This window comes from Rattus norvegicus, chromosome 6 (assembly GCF_036323735.1).
Source record: "Rattus norvegicus strain BN/NHsdMcwi chromosome 6, GRCr8, whole genome shotgun sequence".
Taxonomy (NCBI): Eukaryota; Metazoa; Chordata; class Mammalia; order Rodentia; family Muridae; genus Rattus; species Rattus norvegicus.
Window position 1 is genome coordinate 120,132,250 of NC_086024.1, and position 19,596 is coordinate 120,151,845.

A 19,596-nucleotide genomic window follows, 5' to 3' on the forward strand; every position below is an offset into this window, starting at 1 on the left:
GTTCTCAATCAACATTTCTCCAAATGAGTCATAAGTTTGTATTGTCAAGTACAAAAACACCATGCTATGATTTTACTGAATTTGCATAAAATCTAAAAAGGGAAAATTGGTTTATCATATTCAGTTTCCCATCTGTGGGCTTGATATGTCTCTCCATTTTTAAGTCTTCTTCTCCATGTCTCAGCAAAACGAACCACATTAGTTCAGTTAGAAAATGATTTTTTTTCAAGCATTTCTGTTGATTATGAATGGACAAGTTTACCAACTACCATACTCAGGGTCTATCACTGGCAGTATAGTTGATGTCTCAATTCTACAACCATGCTATTTAAGGAGATAAACCTAAGCTTAATATCTGAGTATCAACTTAGACTTTCAAAGATTTCTTTTTGTAATTATTCTATTTAATTTTTTTTACAGTCCAGATTTTATCCCGCTCCCACTCCATCTCCACAAGACCCCACATACCACTCCCCACCCAACATCCTCACTCCCTGGGGCCTCCAGTCCCTTGAGGGTTAGGCTCATCTTCTCTGACTGAAAACAGACCCGGCATTCCTCTGCTGTATATGTGTTGGGGGCCTCGGACCAGCTCTTATATGCTGCCTGCTTTGTGGCGCAGTGTCTGAGAGATCTCGGGGATCCAGGTTACTTGGGACTGCTGCTCATGCTACAGGGTTCTCTTCCTCCTCAGCTTCTTCCAGCTTTTCCCTAATGTAGCCATAGGGGTCACCAGCTTCTGTCTATAGGTTGGGTGTAAATGACTCTTTCAGCTGCTTGTTCAGACTTGAGGGCATACATGAAAGGACCCTGTTTGTGAGCACAGCACAGCCAAAGTAATAGTTTCAGGCCTTGGAACTTTTCCTTTATCTGGATTCCAGTTTGGCCCTTTCACTAGATCTCCTTTTCCTCAGGTTCTCTCTATTTTTGTCCCTGCAGTTCTTCAGACAACAGCAACTCTGAGTCACAGTTTCTGATTGTGGAGTAGCAGCCCCATCCCTCATTTGATGCTCCTTTCTTCTGGAGGTGGGCTCTACAAGTTCCCTCTCCCCACTGTAGGACATTTCATCTAAGGTCCCTTATTTTGAGTTCTGAGTCTTTCACCTCCCAGGTCTCTGCTACACTCTACAGGGTTCCCCCACCTCCTATCTCCCGCGGTTGCTGTTTTCATTCTTTCTGCTGGCCCTCAGAGATTCAGTCCTGTTCTCCCCACCCAGTACCTGATCATGTTCCCCTCTTCTCCTCCCTGTCCCCTTCCCCACCCAGGTTCCTCTTTCCCTTCCCCGTCCTGTATTTGCTTCCTTTTCTCTCCCAAGTGGAATTGAGGCATCCACACTTAGGCTCTTTGGCTTGATAACTTTTTTTTGATTTCTGTGGATCGTATCCTGGGCATTCTGTATTTTCGGCTACTATTCACTTATTAGTGAGTACATTCCGTGCATGATCTTTTGGGTGTGCTTTGCTTCACTCAGGAGAATATTTTCTAGTTCCATCCATTTGCCTGCAAAACTCAGGATGTCCTCCTTCTTCATAGCTGAGTAATATTTCATTGTGTAAATAAAACACATTTTCGTATCCATTTATCTGTTGCAGGACATCTGGGTTGTTTCCAGCTTCTGGCTATCACAAACAAGGCTACTATGAACATGGTGGAACACGTCCCTGTGACATGCTGGGGCATCTTTTGGGTATATGCCCAAAGAATAGTAAGCTGGGTCTTCAGGTTGATCTATTTCCAATTTTCTGAGGAAGCTCCAGATTTATTTCCAGAATGTACCAGTTTGCAATTTCAGCAGCATTGGAGGAGTGTTCTTTCTTCACACCGTCACCAACATGTGCTGTCACCTGAGGTTTTGAGCTTAGCCATTCTGATTGGTGTAAAGTAGAATCTCAGAGTCATTTTGATTTACATTTCCCTGATGACTAAGGACTCTGAACATGTCTTTAAGTGCTTCTTAGCCATTTGAGATTCCTCTGTTGTGAATTTTCTGTATAGTTCTCTACACCATTTATTATTGGGTTCTTTGTTCTTTTTGGTTGCAAGCTTCTTGAGTTCCTTATATATTTTGGATATTAACCCTCTATCCAATGTGGTGTTAGTGAAGTTTTTCCCAATCTGTAGGATGCTGATTTGTCTTATTGACTATGTCCTTTGCCTTACAGAAGCTTTCAAGTTCCATGAGGCCCCGTTTATCCATTTTTGATCTTAGAGCGTGAGCCATTAGAGTTCTCTTATGATCAACAAACATTTTGTATTTTCCCTGAGACTGACCTGTAATATTATGTCAGTTTTCTTATTGTGTTGCTACATAAATTACATAAATAAAGGTATATATCCCTTGTCTAATTATAATGGAATTTTGATATATACTCAAAATTATATATATAACATGCTGACTTTTATAATTGCATCGAAATGCATCCTATATTTTTCTCTCCTCTGGAAAGATGTTAAATTTTGGAATCCAACATAGTGTTAAAGCCTAGAAAATCATACACTGAATGTTCCTTAGTTTTGTACTTTTAAAAAGCCTTATAGATCCTTGTTTCTTAGATAATAGATATATGCTCCCCTGTTATCTTACATAGGTTGGACTTCATTTGGTAGTTTCTTCCTTCCCGTGAAGTTTACACTCCACCAAATCTTTTCTAGAAAGCCTCCATGGAAAGGTCATGTTCGTGGTATATTACTCAAATCCCTATGTGTTTTAATCTGTAATATATTGTGAATAAATCTAACAATACATTGCACTACAGTTCACAACCTTAAATTACTCTGCTCGCCTGCTCCAGAAACAGTATCAATGGAAAAGAATTGCAGGCTATCCACAATGCCTGGTCAAACATTTTACAATACTACCTCAAACAAAATACTATCTTGTCATCTATCCATTAGACCAAAATGTGGATGCTTCAGTCCTTCTTAGAAGGGGGAACAAAATGCCCACAGGAGGAAATATAGGGACCAACAGTGGAGCAGAGACTGAAGGAAAGGCCATCCAGAGACTGCCCCACCTAGGGAACCATACTATATGCAGCCACTAAACCCAGTCACTATTGCTAATATCAAGCAGTGCCTGATGACAAGAGCCTGATATAGGTGTCTCCTGAGTGGCTTTTCCAGAGCCTTACTAACACAAATGAGGATGCTTGCAGCTAACCATTGGACTGAACATGGGGACCCCAATGGAGGAGTTAGAGAAAGGACTGAAGGTGTTTGCCATGCATAGGAAGAAGAACATCAACAAACCAGACCCCTCAGAGCTCCTGGGGACTAAACCACCAACCAAAGAATACACATGGAGGGACTGATGTCTTCAGCTGCATATGTAACAGAGGAGGGCATTGCTCTGCATCAATAGGAGGAGATGTTCTTGGTACTGGGGAGGCTTCTTTCCCCAGTGTAGGAGAATGCCAGTGTGTTGAGGTGGGAGTGGAGGCATCTTCATAGAAGCAGGGGGAAGGAGGATGGGAGAAAGGAAGAAATATTAAAATATTAAAATATTAAAATATAAATACTTATATTTTAACTATTATACATATAAATTATATGTGTATAATTATATTATAAACATAATATAATATATAATTATATCATATATATAAATATAATATATAAATATAATTATATTATAAATATAAATACATAAAATATTCAATAAAAGTAAAAAAATAGTTTAGAGATGGCACCTGCACACTAAATCTAGCAAATTTTTTTCAAGAATTTCCTTTAAAAGTTCACAAGTCATTGATAAAAAATATTCATGTAGAAGATATTCTTTGATTTTTATAGAAATGATCATATTCTTGGCTCCTTGAAAAATACAAAATAACATGAAATAATGAAATAAAGTTCAGTTAAAAATATGCCACACAAACTTTCATCCATGAGGCTAAATATTTCCTCTGATATTTAAAATTATAGACAAGTCCATGGACATTGACAAAAAATTAATTTTAGAATCCTTTTAAACTTAAATTATAGAGTCTCACTAGATCCTTTAAGATCACTATTTCTATTGTGTGAAATTTCAGACTAATAAAGGGGCTCTTCAGAATTAACATAAGTAATTTGGGTTTGAGAAGACTATATAAAACTGAAGTAATCTATCCCAGTCTCTTATCTGCAACTCATCGGTGAATGCCTATATTACCAGTAAAGATGATACTTTCTTATTTCACCAGATCTTTAGATATTTCTATGTAACTTCATCTATTTCGTATATCCTGAATCTTTTTAGAGCAAGCAGATTTTTCTGTCAATTGGAAGATCAAATTAAAATTCCTGAAGTACTAAATTTTCAATGTGGTACTTTATGCTTTCATTTATAATTTGATATAGCATTTTTTTCCTTACTGACTTGCTCTGGCAATTCCTCAGCTTTGGCTGAATTTAGTTGGAATTTCAAATCAGATGTATTATCCTCCCTACGATTTTTAAAAAGATGAGTATCCCGACGCTCTTTAAGCCAATTCTCATCATCTCTCTCCAGTGTGCAGTGTTCTGTTTTACATGGGATACCTTTCCAGCACTTCACTTCTACACTCAGACTTCATCTAAGATCTCACACTCTGTGTAGCTATTACCCTTGACCTGCCAGTGAAACCTCTGAGGAACAAAGGATATGTCATGCTGGAACACATTCATGCTCAACGGCAGTCGCCTTTGTTTCTCTCAGTGGAACTCAGTGATACTTTATCTAGAGAAATGTGAGGCTCTGGCAATACGGGAGATCTTTAAGTGTATACTTTGAGTCGTCTCCTTCATGATTTTTCAGAGACGTTCAGGTCGAGAGTTACAAGGAGGCAATTTTTAATAATATAAGCTGAAGAGGACCTTTACAGTTTAATGTTGTGGAGGCTGGAGAGATGGGTCAGCAGTTAACACTGGTAAGGCTTTTTCCAGGCAACTTGAGCTCAATTTTCAGCACCCAGACTGGATTTGGTGACTCACAACTGCCTACTTCTTGCCTCCTCAGGCACCCACACAAAATATGGCATACACATATGCACGCACATATGCGCATGCATGCACACGCATGCACGCACATGCGTGCGTGCACACACACACACAAATAAATAATTAAATTTAAATAAAATGGGCATACTCAGTAGTACACTTGTTCTTATCACTAATTTTAGGAAAACAGATTTCAGCAATGTGTGCTTGTAAGTTCTGTGGGTGAGGTAACATGACCAGGACATTCTATCTGCCCAGCGTTTATTTCTGCTTGTCCATGCTTATCTCATTCTTTCTAATTACACATCAGATTTCTTCATGCTACAAGGTACATGGTTGCTTTAAGTCCAAATGCATCATTTCAACAGCAAGAGACCTTCTTTGTACTCATTTCCATGTGTCTTTCCACATAAATATTTCAAGTTTGCCTTGTTCTTTAGTTCAGCCCTTGTGTCAGTTGCTGCTGTCTGTATTACAGTAAATAGGACTGGTCAAGATTGGTCCATACCTGTAGCTGGGCAGGAGAAGTGAAACATAATTGAAAGACTCCCAGGGTTATATTTGTAGGAAGATGAGAGCTTCATATACCAACATAGAAAGATCAGGGTAATGTCATTTCCACTTTCACCTAGAAAAAAAATTTCTCCAAAATTCATTTAAATTTGATTATCTTTCAGTATAGCCACTGTCACTGGGGAGTCCCAACATTTGATTTTGTATGGCCTTACCTTCATTAATTAGTTCAAGAGAACATATATGCTCATTGCATACCAGATGCCAGCTGATGCCAAGAATATTCAATAATATTTATTGAAAATATTTTGTCTGTACGTGAATTACCATATTTAATGGATTTAATCTCATCTTGTACATCCATTCCAGCTTTATGTCTCTTTGTGTTATATACAAGCTGGATGTTGGCCTAAGATTGAGATCTTATCTTTAAAACTCCGTTTCATTTACTTTTGTTTATACACGTAGCCTCTAGGCGAATAGAGAAACACATTCCCCAATATTTCATGGCTGTGGTGTTCTCCACTAGGAAATATAACCCAGTGCCTTCAAATGAGTCCGGGATTAATCAAGACATGGAACTATTTGTATGCATTTAAGGATTTTGGCTGTCATTTCATGACTAGAGAATTGGAAAGGACTCTGTTCAAAAGCTTGAATTGGATATCCAAGAGGCTACTCTGAAGAACTGATGAAGTAGTCAGGAAAATCAAAGAGACAAAGAGTCTGCAAAGAGTATTCAACAATACAGATTTTGATTGACAGGTTTTGAAAAGCACCCCTAAAGGAGACATTTATTTTTTTGGAAAAAAAATCCAGTTACTTGATGAAAAGTGCCAAACTTTTGTATTTAAAAACAACAACAACAACAACAAAAAAAACCCCACATATGTTAAGAGTCTCAAAGGTATCAAAGAAACATTGGCCATATGGAGTCTGGGTGGATTCTTTTATTTTTATGACTGATAAAGCTGTGGGCAAAACCCAAGGAGGTTGTGAATATAAAATGTTAGTTGCATGGGTATCATGATGTGTTTACTGTTTTAATCCACTTTCTAAATAAAAATTGGTGAATCCATTAAAATCTTACCTCCTGGTCCTAGGGATTGACAAATACATAATTTCTGCTCCTTTTTATTCTCACTAATATGTTTGCCGTAAGCATTGCGTGGGACAGCCCAGAATAAGTCTATCTTCAGGTATGTGATTTTCTTCATTTCTTAGTTTGTTAGCTTTTAACAAGTTTTAATATTAGCATTTTGTCCATTGGGAAGGGCAAAAAGCCCAGAGTGAGCAGCATTATGATTGTGGTGAAAAGAGCTTAGAAATATAATTCTGAATGTGATAATAAACATGGACGCTGACTACTTAAGAAAAATTTTCGGTCTCTACATTTTTAAACTATAAATGTAGTATCCTTTAAGAGCTACAATATTCCCTGAGGAGTCTTAAGCCCCTGCAAAAGACTTTAAAATACAGTGAGGATAGGGTCATACACAAAATCCCATGAACAATCAGTCTCTTGGAATTCTGCACTGATGTTGCCCAGGTTACCAAGGCTTCTCCTGTCCATTGTAGAGTAACGGAAAAGTCTCAGGAGAGGAGGCTTTTGTGAAGATCATGACATAGTCTACATCAAAGCTGCCAGATACAGTTTCTGTGATTGTAAGTTTTCACCCTAGTAGAATAACACTTCGATTCACTCTCGCAGATGTGTGGAGAACTTGAAGGAGCAGTGTGGTTGATGTCAGACCCTCTGGCCTGTGAGTGACTAAAAGTCCCTGTGTAGATCATGGTTCATACTCTGCTATTCGAACAGTCATGGTGAATTTTCATGACTCTGAAAGTCTGATAACCTCTGACATCAAAAGAAGTCTCAGAAAGTTTCTATTAACTGACAGTTTCTGAAAACTTAAAGGAAAATATCTCCAATGTTTGGACTTTTTTGATGAAGATACAGTAAACTGAATTCAGATTAAAGCATTGCTGAAACATGACAAAACTTCTGGGGTCCACAGAAATAGAATAGTGAGTATACATGGTTTGCATGTCTGAAGATAAGGACTTGATGGTACATTTATGAAAGTTGTCAAAGCCAACCTCTAGAGAGTGAGTTGGCAAGGAAATTAATTTCAGTATATAGATTGACTAGCTATAGGCATGGTGACAGTGCTGGTTTGTAATTCAATTCAGATTTCAAGATAAACAAAGGCCAGTATCTTAATCCTAAAAACCCAAGTAAGAGGAAACCCCATATAATTCTATTCAGATCCTTAACTGATTGGATGAGGATCAGCTATAGTAGGGAAAGAAACTTGCTTTACTAAGATTTAAACATCAATCACATTCAAAATACTTTTATTAAAATCCCCAGAATAACTGGACAGTCTACTTTCCATTTATGTTAACACATAAATTAAGCATTAGACTTTTTCAGTCTTCTAGTCTAAACTTGCACACAGATACACAACACATCTACAGTTTACATTCCCTTTTTATGACAGTTATATACAGTTCATACTTTCTTCTTTATTTGTGGTATATGCAATTCATATTTGTGAGAAACCCTAATAAAAGTTTCTCTCATACTTTCTTCTTTATTTGTGGTATATGCAATTCATATTTGTGAGAAACCCTAATAAAAGTTTCTCTCAATTTCATTTTGATGAGATTGGGATATCTACAATATGTGCTACTATATTACTTTTAGCATCCCATAGATATCACCTAGGTGTGTACTTAGGAATAGAATTGTTGAGTGGTAGGATGAACTAGTCAGTATGGGAACCTCTTCTGTGTACAGAAGGCCAAAGAAGCTTCCATATTGGAAGATTAATGGGACCATAAGTGAGTCTAATGTTTTATGCTTCATAGTATTTTATCAAAGAAAATATGTATATATGCATAATCACAAGGAGTATATAACAAAAGTTTTCATCTCTCTTAACTATCAACTCCTTTCTATCATCATGGGATTCTAGGAACAGTGATCTAACATACTCATTTGGAAGCTACTAGGCAGTATTCTTGTGTGTTTATGCAAGAATACTACTGACATAAGGCTCGTCTTCTTTGCTGATTGCTATGTTTTAGTTGTGACTTATCTCCTGAAAGGTTCCCATGTTGGAGGATTGGCCCCCAGTTAGGTGATGTAAGAGATGAGAGATACTTAAGTTGGGTACATTAGTAGTGTTCTTTGAGTCCAGATCAGAGAAACGATTAGGGGATCTAACACAGAGATTCCAATTTGTGTGGTGCCATGATTGATTCCTCATGTATATGTCTATACCATAATGACAACTCTGTGTAGCTATCATTGAAAGGCATGTCAATGTGTGCAAGGGTTGATTTTTGCTTACAGTTAGAAAAAAATCCTTTCTGGAGGCAAAGGGATAGAACTCTACAGAGAAAGAATGGTGACAGGAGTGGGAGCGTGGCTGACCACATTGCACCAACAATGATGAATCAAGTAATGCTCGATGCTATACTCAATCTACTCTCTCATTTTAATTCAGCTCAGTAGCGCTAACCATGAAATGGCACTGCCTAAACTTATGATAGTTGTTTCTGCCTCTGTTAAGCTATTATAGATAATTCATCACAGGTAATTCCTCACAGACATATCCAGAAACTTATCCCTTCAGTAATTCTATACCATATCAAAGTTGACAACATTATCTAGTCACTAAATTTTGAGAAGCTAAGGGTCAAGCAAGATAACAAGATCAAAAGTTTAGCGAATCATGGAGGAGAGTGAAATGGGCCCCTTAGGTAAATCATCAATATTTACAGAAAATGAATTTTCTTGAAACATGCACAATAAAAATAAAGTATATAGCTGGTCCATTAGTGTAGTTAACTTTTAATTTTTATTTCTGTGACATCAGTTTAATTTTCTTTGGTTTATCAGATATCAAAACAGGAGAAGACAAATAAGTGTTATTTCAAATGCTATTTCCAACAATACAGTATCATTTTATTTTAATCAACTCTATTTTAAAGCAAGATTATTTAGTCCAACTTTGTTTCCTAGCCAAATAGACTAAGGTTGACATAATTTTAGAACATTATTTTTAATGAGTAAATGAGAACAGTAAGACAAGATGAAAATAATTCCTCAAATTTATATTGAATTGCCTAATTTTCTATGAGTCTCTTTAGAATAATTTGAATAAAAATATTTTAAACCCATTGCTTGATATATAGTGTTTAACATCTACTTTATTGTCTATTGGACAAATAACCTACTCTCCTACCAGATTTTCAATACAGCACACATGATAGATGTTGTAGGTTTGGTTTCATATCAGCAATAAAGAAAGCATTGCAATAAAGTAAGCCCGCATGAATATTTTAGTTCTCCAGTGTATATAAAAGTTATGCTTATAATCCAGTGTAGTCTAAAACTGAGCAATAGCATCAGATCTAAAACAGCAATGCTCATGCCATAATTTAAGTGCTTTATTGTTAAAAACTAGTATAGTAGTCTGACCTTTCTGTGACCATCATGGTGGTCAGGGTCTTGATCAGTGTTACCCTTTAAGTAAGGTGGTTATTATGATTCTGTTTTATTTGAAAAAGATCTTTTTTCATCCCATACATCCTAACAATTTCCCCTCCCTCCACTCCTCCAAGCTTCCTGTCACCTGAGTCTCCTGAAGATCCACTGCCTCTCTGTTTGCCTTCAGAAGACCGTTCAAGAGATAACAACCCAAAATTATAAAACAAGATATGAAAGCTCTTATATCTGGGCTGAACAAGGCAACACAATAGAAGGAAATGGGAAACAAGAGCAGGCAAAAGAGTCAGAAACACACCTTCGCCCACTGTTAGGAGTCTTACAAAAGCAGGAAGTGATGTCCAGAACATATGTGCAGAGGACCTAATGCAGAATCAAGCAGGTCTTGTAGCTTCAATTTCTGTGAGATCATGTGAGCCTTGCACAGTTTATCCAGTGGGCCATGTTCTCTTGATGTCCTTTATCCGCTCTGACTCCCACAGTTTTTTCTCACATTCTTCTGTCAGATTTCTGGAGCTCCAGGGAGAGATAGGGTGAAGAACCTGATGGATAACTCCAGTTTAGACTCTCTGCATAACATCTGTCTGTGAGTCTTGGCACCCACTTCTATCTGCTGCTGGTAGAAGTTACCTTTCTAGGAGTATAGCAGACTACCATTGTGAAGCATATCCTTGATCTGTTTTGCAGTTGTGTTTGGATTTACCCCAGGTCTCTGGGTTATCCAGTCTCCCTAAGGTTCCAGAGCTTAGGCTCCCTCACCAAGTGTTGTGGCTGTGTTGGTGCCTGGATTTCTCTTTTTATACCCTGATGAGTACCTTTTCATGCAAAAAAAACTAGAATGAAGGGTTGAAGGCTCCATATAGACACCAGCTAGACCCTTTTACACTCAATAAGCTGTGTAGATATTGTCCTTAGCACTGGGACTCCACTGCCAATTTTCAGAAAACAACATTCTGTTCTAGCATCTTCCTGGGTTGTTTGGGGATCCTGATGGCATCTCCTCAACCAATCAACTCAATCACTGGAAGCCTTGCCTAGATACAACATATGGTCATATCCAATTCCATATCCCCCATTATTGAGTTCTCATTTGATTCACCCTCACCGATTCCAGAAAGTTGAGCTACACTAAGTTTCCACACCGCCTATCTTAAAGCAGCAAGAAAGTTTGTCACAGCATCTTTCTATTCTTCGAAGGTTCTGTAGTGTTTTGTTGTGATGGTGATAGTGTCAATGTTGATACTGCTTGTGGATGCATTGAAGACAGGCCCTCACTCTGTAGCTTGTGTTGGCCCCAAACTCATAGTAATCATCTAGTGAACCCTTCCATGTTATGATCATATAATGAGCCATCGCTTTTATTTTTATTGTTTAGTACTCTGCGCTAGCATTTTGCACAAATAAAACTTACAGAAATTAAAACTAGTCTTCTCTAAACATTTGTTGTGTCAACTGAGCTTGTAGAATGCCAAAGCCTTTGATATCCCCTTCATTGGAAACAGATCCCATCTCAACTGAGCTTTCTTTGCTCTTCTGTGAGAATAGATTCCTAGTTTATAATCATCTGCCCACCTGCAGAGGCAAAAGTTTAGTCCCAGTTTCAAAATCCAGTTGTAAATTTTCTTCTCTTATTGTTTGTACTATCTACCTGCTCTTCTTCTAATGAAGTTTTAAACTCCTATTGGTTAGTCCTTCTGCAAACTCCTGTTAATATTGATATTTGTACCTCATACTAAAAATTATAAATGGTCTTAATGACAGCAAGAACATGTGTTAGGATCACACCCAGGTTAACAGGGTCTGTGGCAAAAATCATTACTCAGAAAACTCTCTCATCAGTCTCTTTTAAAGCTCTATTATTCAAAGAATACTTGTTACTTGGTTCTGTATTAAGAATTTCACAATAATATCTTCTCCTTCATTCCTGTCAATTTTTCAAAAGGGGTAACTCATTTAAGACACTGAACAATACCGTGTAGTGGTTGTGTACCTTTAATCTATGCACTTGAGAAGCATAGGTGGGTGGATGTCTGGGAGTATCAGGCCAGCCTGGTGCACTATAGGGCAACCAGGGCTATGTAGCAAGACCCTGTCAAAACTAAACAGACACTGGTGAGAACTTCATACTGTGCTCTATTAGAATCTGAGGAATCGCATGACTTAAACTAACATGGAAACCTGCACAGGTGCAATGAAGTTACACCTCAAGGAAGAATGAAATCTCCTTGCACTATAAGTTTTGCAAGACTACTTCAGGATGATTATGTCAAGGTAAGAATTCCTAAAAATCAATGGCCAAAACAGAGTCTGGAAGAGTATGCAGCAGCAGATGAGATCTGCAGCAGATCAGAGTAGGACACTCAAAAGTGGGACTACAGGAAACCAGAATAAACTATCCTGAACCATGCCTGTGTGCCATAAGGATTATTTTGAGCTCATTATTTTAAGAAAGTACAGACACAGGAAATGTTCTGAATCTAAGTAGAACTTGTCCTTTTTAAATGGACTTGGCAATCTTAAAGGAGAGCTCTCTTTATAAATCTCTCTTCTACTGGGAAACAAGACTGGAAAATCATTGCAGGAAGCAGAATGGCAGGAGCACCAAAGACTAGTTAGCCAGGCGAATCTAACACCCCCTCTTCCTGTGCCTTCCCTAGTCAGCTCCCCTGTATTGCCTTCCTAACACCCATATTTATTTAAGGAGAAATCAGTATTGAAGCTAAAAGTCACCTCCTGTATTAGTTGTGCTACAGTTAAATTTCTTCCTGAAGCAGCTTAACACAGGAAGGGCTTATTTTGGCTTACATACAGTAGTAGAGACACAATCTGAGATGGAAGAGAAAATGGATTCGAGGATCTTGAGTCAGCTGGTAACATTGCAGCCATAATGAGTAAGCCTAAGGAAATGAATCCTGGTATGCAACTTGTTTGTTTGGCTGTTTTATTGTTTGTTTGTTTCTCTGTCTGTCTTTTTGTTTGTTTTTTTTTTCCCTCTTAATTCAGTCCAGGATCTCAGTTCCATATTAAGAGTGCATCTTCCCAACTCAATTAACTTAATCCAGAAACATATTCACAAAGATTCCCAGAAGTTTGTCTTCTAAAATGATAACAGTCCCTGGTACATTGATTTTCACCATTAAACATTTTACCTTTCTTAACTTTACTCTTGTCTCTAAGTATCTACAATGTATAAATGAAGTAACAAAGCTTCAAAGATATGCATGGTTTTCTCTTGCTATTCTCTCATTGTGTAGAAAACTAAATCACTCTGTCTAAATCATCCCAGTTAAGAATTAGGAAGACTATAGAGGTAAAATTATTGTTTTCTTGTTCTATAGTTGCCAGCATCTAGTCAAAAGATTTAAAGAACAAAAAGTAAGCAATTTGAGGAACCAATGTTGTAATTTAGTTTATGATCCAAAGGGATAGAATTCACTATCGTGGAGGAAGCAGGGAAAGAGAAAAGAGATGCATCTGGCCATGCTGTATCCATGGAAATGGAATCAGGCTATAGAATCTCAAAGCTTATCCTCAGGCTCCTACTTCCTCAAGTGAAAATCCACCTTCTAAACGTTCCACCACCCTGTTAAAAACAGCCATCAGTAGGGATCAAGTATTTTATCCCATGAACCTTGTTGAGAACATTATATATCCAAACCATAGAGTTACCAATGAAGAAAGGCTTGCATGGGATAATGTCAAGAGATTAGACTAGTCACTCACATGAGTGACTATGAAAGTATATTCCAAATGTAAGAATGATAAGGACCTTAAATAAAGTCTGTCAGAAGAACCACTAGTTTCAGAGTTGGTTAAAAGAAAAGAAAGGAGAACATGGGACAAATAGTTGAATTTTGTAGATATTGTCTGTTTCCATAGCAACATGTCAGTATTGCTACAAAACTTACAAATGCCCCCAATGGTGTTATGAACTGGGAATTCTCTCCGACTCCCAAACACTGCTTACCAGCTGTTCCCACTTACTAGCATGTACCAGAATTACTGGGGAGATATTGCGACAGTTTACTGGCTTTGACTCAAGAATTTATGGTCGGGCAAATCTGAGCTATTGACCAGAGAATCTTTCTCATTAATCCAGGTAATAGAGATGCTGTTAGAATAGGAGCTACACTTTGAGGAACTGTATCTTAAACAACAAGAAAGAAAGTCATCGGTATCAATGAAAATGTGAAGAATGTGGAGATATAATAAAAAGAGATCTTTCCAAAGATTTATTACTTAATGTATGTGTGTGTGTGCATGTGTGTTTGTGTGTGTGAATGTGTGTGTTTGAGAGAGAGAGAGAGAGAGAAAGAGAGATAGAGCACTAAATATTACAAAAGTATTAAGGTATAACCATAACACAAGTATGAGAAGAGGATATCTCTGCTATAATAATTTTATGACATATTTATCATTTTCTTTATACATAATATCATTTCTAGTATCTCAATAAATATAACTCAATGTTGTGTAAAATAGGTATTTCTATTATTGAGGCAGGATATACTCTAGGAATGATCGTTTGTTTTGGCTGGGAAAGAAAAAGCATCTGTCATCATCATCATCATCATCATCATCATCATCAGCTTGTCAGAAAACAGAAAACCCATTTTTATGGATCAAATATTGCCCCAAAGGAGAGATTGCATATCTATCCTTATTAACTGCTATCTTAGGAACACAGAAAGTGCAGAGCCAACCAGTAACTCCTTTGGGGTTTATTTGTCCTTTCATCTATTCAGCAAGATAAAAATTCCCTGGGGATTATGAGAAACATAATCAAATTAAGTACACGTTTATGTTATATAATCATGGATCACTTCCCTTAATGTCCAGGCAAAAGACACTCAGAGGCAAGGTATAGAAAACCAGACTCATGAAAGGAATAAAGGAAACCTGGGAAGCAGAAGGAAGGGACAAGTTAAAAAGTCCTGTGGGAGATTAAAGGTTCCTATGGCACTTGAAATTATGTTAGCCTTACTTCCACACAGGATTGAATTTAGCTGCCAAAAAAATGATTCCACTATTGCTTTCTTTCTCTTTTTCCAAAATAACATTAAATTTATTTCAACAGGCTGTCGGAGCTCCTCGGTTTGTTATGAGCAGATGAAAATCCATCATCAGCCAATGACAGACCCTGCCTTTCCCTCACTCCAATTTAAGGCGTGAGTACAACCAACTGCAGTATTCCTGTCAAAACTCAGGCATTTCAACGGCAAGTCTCCCTCTACAAAGATTGAAAGTTGGCCCCCGTTCCTATATCTCCGAGTCACCTATCAGGAGACCTGTTTCCTTATAACCTTCCTGAGTGAAGGGACATTCATTCCATCATAGAGGAACAGATACCCTAAAGCCAGACACACTGGGCTTCTGATCTCATCCGTCCCTAAAGGCTAATCAGACCTGGGCTTGAAGTGATTTTTTTACTCTACAGCTATGAGAGCTGTGTATCGCTGCCTGTGACTCATTATCTGAGTTGAGCACACCTTTCCATCTAATCAGAGCTTCAGCACGATTTTTGCAGAATGCTCTGTCTTTTCTCCCACTAGCATCACCCTATGGCATTAGTGAATTATGAGTTTCTAAATCTGTAGAGAAATGAAGTGTTTGCATCACCAGCTTTATGGAGAGGGAATGGATTTATCTGCTAATAGAGCCTCACTCTCTGTTCAGATATAGTGTGTTACATTCAGGTATAGTCTCTGAAGATGAGCCAGAGCACAGAGAAATTGCATATATTCCATGTAATCTTGAAACGATGTCTAACGCCTGGTGAAAACTGTTTAAGAATTTGAATGCCCAATATTAGTTATACAGCTTGATGTTTCATATACACTTGGATAAATTGGCTGTAGTGAAAGCTCTCGTCCTTAGGAATAAAGTTAGGAAAATATGTGCTAGGGAAATGGCTCAGTTGATAAAACAGACATCTAGCAACTATGAGGATGCAAGTAGAACTCTCAAGAATGAGAGTGTACAAGGAGCCACATGTGCTGCTTTAGAACTATAACCCTGCTTCTGGAGACATGAAGAGGAAGGGATTCTTGGGTCTGGATGACCAGGAAGTATAGTCTAATGGGCAAGCTCCAGGTTTAGTGAGACATTGTCTCGAAAGAATAAGATGAATATCAAGATAGGAAGACATCTGGCATCCACCTTTGGTCTCTATATATTTAAATCTGTACCTGCAAACATGCATATGTGCACATGTGCATGTGCGCGCACGTGCGGACACACACACACACACACACACACACACAAATCCACAGAAACAGAACAATAATAGGACTGACAGTATTTCAATTTTTACTAAAATGAAATTTACATGTACTCATAAATTTCTGTAGTTCTACCTACTGTTTATTGAAACAGTAATAATTTCATTCATACGATAAATTATAGAAATCATCCCAGAGTGTATAATCCTTGTGAATATGGTGACTTGGTGAGGAAACTATGTAGACCAGAATAAACACACAATGAAATGAATCCTCACATATATACAATTCACTGGTAATATTAATCTCTAGTACATTGTTAAGAAGTATCCGCCTGATGCTCCCACTGTCAAGTGATTCTTTTCTTTCTGTCCAGAGTTTATTGTTTTTAAATTCTGAAAACTTTTCTTTAGGCATTTAATGCTGCAAGACTCTTTACTCAAATTACAGTCATCTAAAATTCTAGAAAGAAAGGGTTAGGTACAATCTCATAGGACAAATTATTGTTGAAAGAATAATTCCTCTCACAAACTTCCGCTGCCGTGGCATCTTCTCTGCTCTGCCATTGTTAATCTCAGACGAACCACTTCCTGGCCTTGATGAGACTTGCTAAGGTATAAAACATTGTCAATCTCAAGGCTGCCTTACTTCTTACTGTCAACTCATGTAAGGTAACGTGTTTTTCCTGTTCACCCTTTTCTTAAAGCACAGATGCGTGAACCTTCAACACAGTACCTTCTGCAGGTGTAACGCTGCCAGACACCGCCTGCGTAAGTTATTCAAACAGATCAAGCAGTAGAGGAGGATCTGAACGACATTCACCGAAACCAAAATCTGAACAATTGAACCATGCGTGTGACCTGGTCTTAGTCCCAGCCTTGTCACGGAGTCCTGAGACATGTTGATCAGCTTTGTGATTTTGCCTTGGTCTCGTGCTCAGTTTTATTTTCAAAGTCTTGTACTAAGTCTGTGGTTCTAAAACTTTGGAGCGCTTCAGAACCATCTGGAGGGTTTGTTTCCTAAAGGAAATTGCTGAGGCATAAACCAGAACTTTAGATTCAGTCATCCTGGGCCGGACTAGAGAAACTGTAGCAATGGTAATTTCCAAGGTGTTCATTATTAATGCTACTTGAAGAAAGGCTGCTTTTTTGGATTCCTTTGGTTTTTTGTTTTGTTTTTATAATAACCACTATGTTGGATGAATTTTATATTATGGCTTTTTATTTAAAAAACAAAATGCTTTTTTAGTTGGGTTTTTTTTTTAGATTAAATTTCCATGGTATAATGGTGGTGTAATAAACATTATAAACTCTCTCTTTCTCTCATACACATGCACAAACACAATCATGTGCACGCTCAAACACACACACACACACACACACACACACACTATCACACACAAAGGACATTCTCTTTGTATATGTTGGTAAGGCTTTGGGTGTGTGTGTGATAAAAGCCAATAGCTCATTATTAACTCGAGACCACCCTTAGGGCTGATACAGTCTGAGGTCTGTGTGTTTGAGCCTCTGTTGTATGTGCTCTGCTTTCTAACCCATACTACTCTTGCTTCTCCTCTTTTCCTCATACCCAACAGACATTGCACTCCATAGTAAATTTTAATAAAAAAAAGCTGCAGGAAAATGTATGCTTCAGACCTCTTACCTGGGGAATTATAACCAATCACCTCTTGAGTTTACACTAGCAGCTTTTTATAAGTTTATTGATTTGTTTACTTTGCATGTTTGTTATACAAACAGGATGTTAAGATATTGTCTAGTTGAAAGGCAGTAATTGATTTTCATCAGTTCCTGGAAATGTTAATATATCTAGTTGCAGCTAAAAGAGACAACCTCAGAATACTGGGTTGTAGTATTATTCTCACCCATTTCAGACTTTCTTTTTTTAAAGATTTATTTATTTACTTAATGTATATAAACACTGTAGCTGTCTTCAGACACACCCAACCCCATTACAGATGGTTGTGAGCCACCATGTGGTTGCTGGGAATTGAACTCAGGACCTCGGGAAGAACAGTCGGTGCTCTTAACCTCTGAGCCATCTCTCCAGCCCCATTTCAGACTTTCTTAAAGACATAAATAAATAGGTAGGTATATAGGTAGGTAGGTAGATAGATGATTGATAGGCAAATAGATAGATAGATAGATAGATAGATAGATAGATAGATAGATACATAGATAGATAGATAGATAGATAGATACATAGATAGATGATATATGGACAGAGCCAAATATGAATTACTCCTTTCTGTTAATTTATTTATAAAAATGTATAGAATTAATAGTTTTTATTTTTAAAGATATTTTTTGAAAATGCTTAAACAGCATACTAGGAAAATAGATATTTTTAAAAAAAAATAAACAGCATTTTTGATATCTGAAACAACGCAGTGTATAAATGCTCCTCTTGGTACATAACAATAACAGTTAATCTAGTTGGAAATTTCAGTGTTAACATTTTAATTGCATTCGTATTTATAGCTAGACATGCAAAGTCACTTCAGTCTATTAAAATTCGTAGAGCAGACAAAGCGACCTGTGTGTGACCACGCACCTCCAGAGAGAAGAAGCTCCTTCTACTTTCCTTTCATCTTTCCTCATTTGTTCACTGGAAGCAGGTGTCATGTCTGTCACTTCTTGGCCCAGGAGACTGTGCTAATTAACTTATAAATTATGTCCATGTGGCCTTGCTTCTCTCCTGTGAACCAGTGATATTTGTTTTTTATGCTGTTCTGAACAGGGTTAAAAAGGGGCCACCAGTTCTGCATAAACACCGACCTAATTGTTTGAACACTGTAGAGCTTGTACTGTGTTTCTTTTAATTCCCTACTGCTGTTTGCTATACCCGAGGGCCCATGTGTACTCACTGAATGATCTGAATAGTCAAGGGAGATCTCTCTGAATACATCATCTAGGCCAGTTGAGGAGGCAAAGAGGTCAGCTTCATGACCATTAGAAACATGAAGACGAAGGAGCTGGAGAGAAGAAACTTAGCTCTGATTTTGGGCTTTAGTCACCAAACTTTGTCTACCCTTTGGACCTTCAACACTTGAGTCTCAATTGCGTAACAGGAAACATAGGCACGATTTCAAGATTAACAATTAATATGTAAGAATCATTAACATGTTTCATTTTAACAGGAACAGATGTCAATCATGGCCATGAGAAAGGGGAAAGTAGAATTTAAGTTAATTCTATTTTCTGATCTATCCCTGGCAAGATTCATTTATAAACTTTAATGAAGTACTCAAGTCAACTCCCTGACTGCAATCGGTAAGTAGTCCATACAGATGGCCGCTGACTCTGGGAAGTTGGTCTCCTGGGGTAAAGAAAGTAAGACATACATAAGACGTACATAGACTTGCT

At 37.6% G+C, this 19,596-nt stretch overlaps 1 long non-coding RNA gene across 7 annotated transcripts in view; it reads left to right on the plus strand.

Annotated features, from left to right (window-relative positions):
- The first annotated feature begins 7,030 nt into the window (after nucleotides 1–7,030).
- Nucleotides 7,031–19,596, plus strand: part of LOC102549466 (uncharacterized) — a 42,061-nt gene continuing 29,495 nt past the window's right edge. The window contains exons 1-4 of one of the 7 annotated variants that reach the window (XR_010052783.1): nucleotides 7,031–7,138; nucleotides 15,070–15,160; nucleotides 16,925–16,983; nucleotides 19,371–19,503. This is a non-coding gene — a long non-coding RNA (uncharacterized LOC102549466). Of the gene's footprint in view, nucleotides 12,264–15,069; nucleotides 19,504–19,596 lie in introns of all 7 variants that reach the window. The other 6 variants (XR_005506166.2, XR_001838528.3, XR_005506164.2 and 3 more) reach the window with 6 other exon arrangements.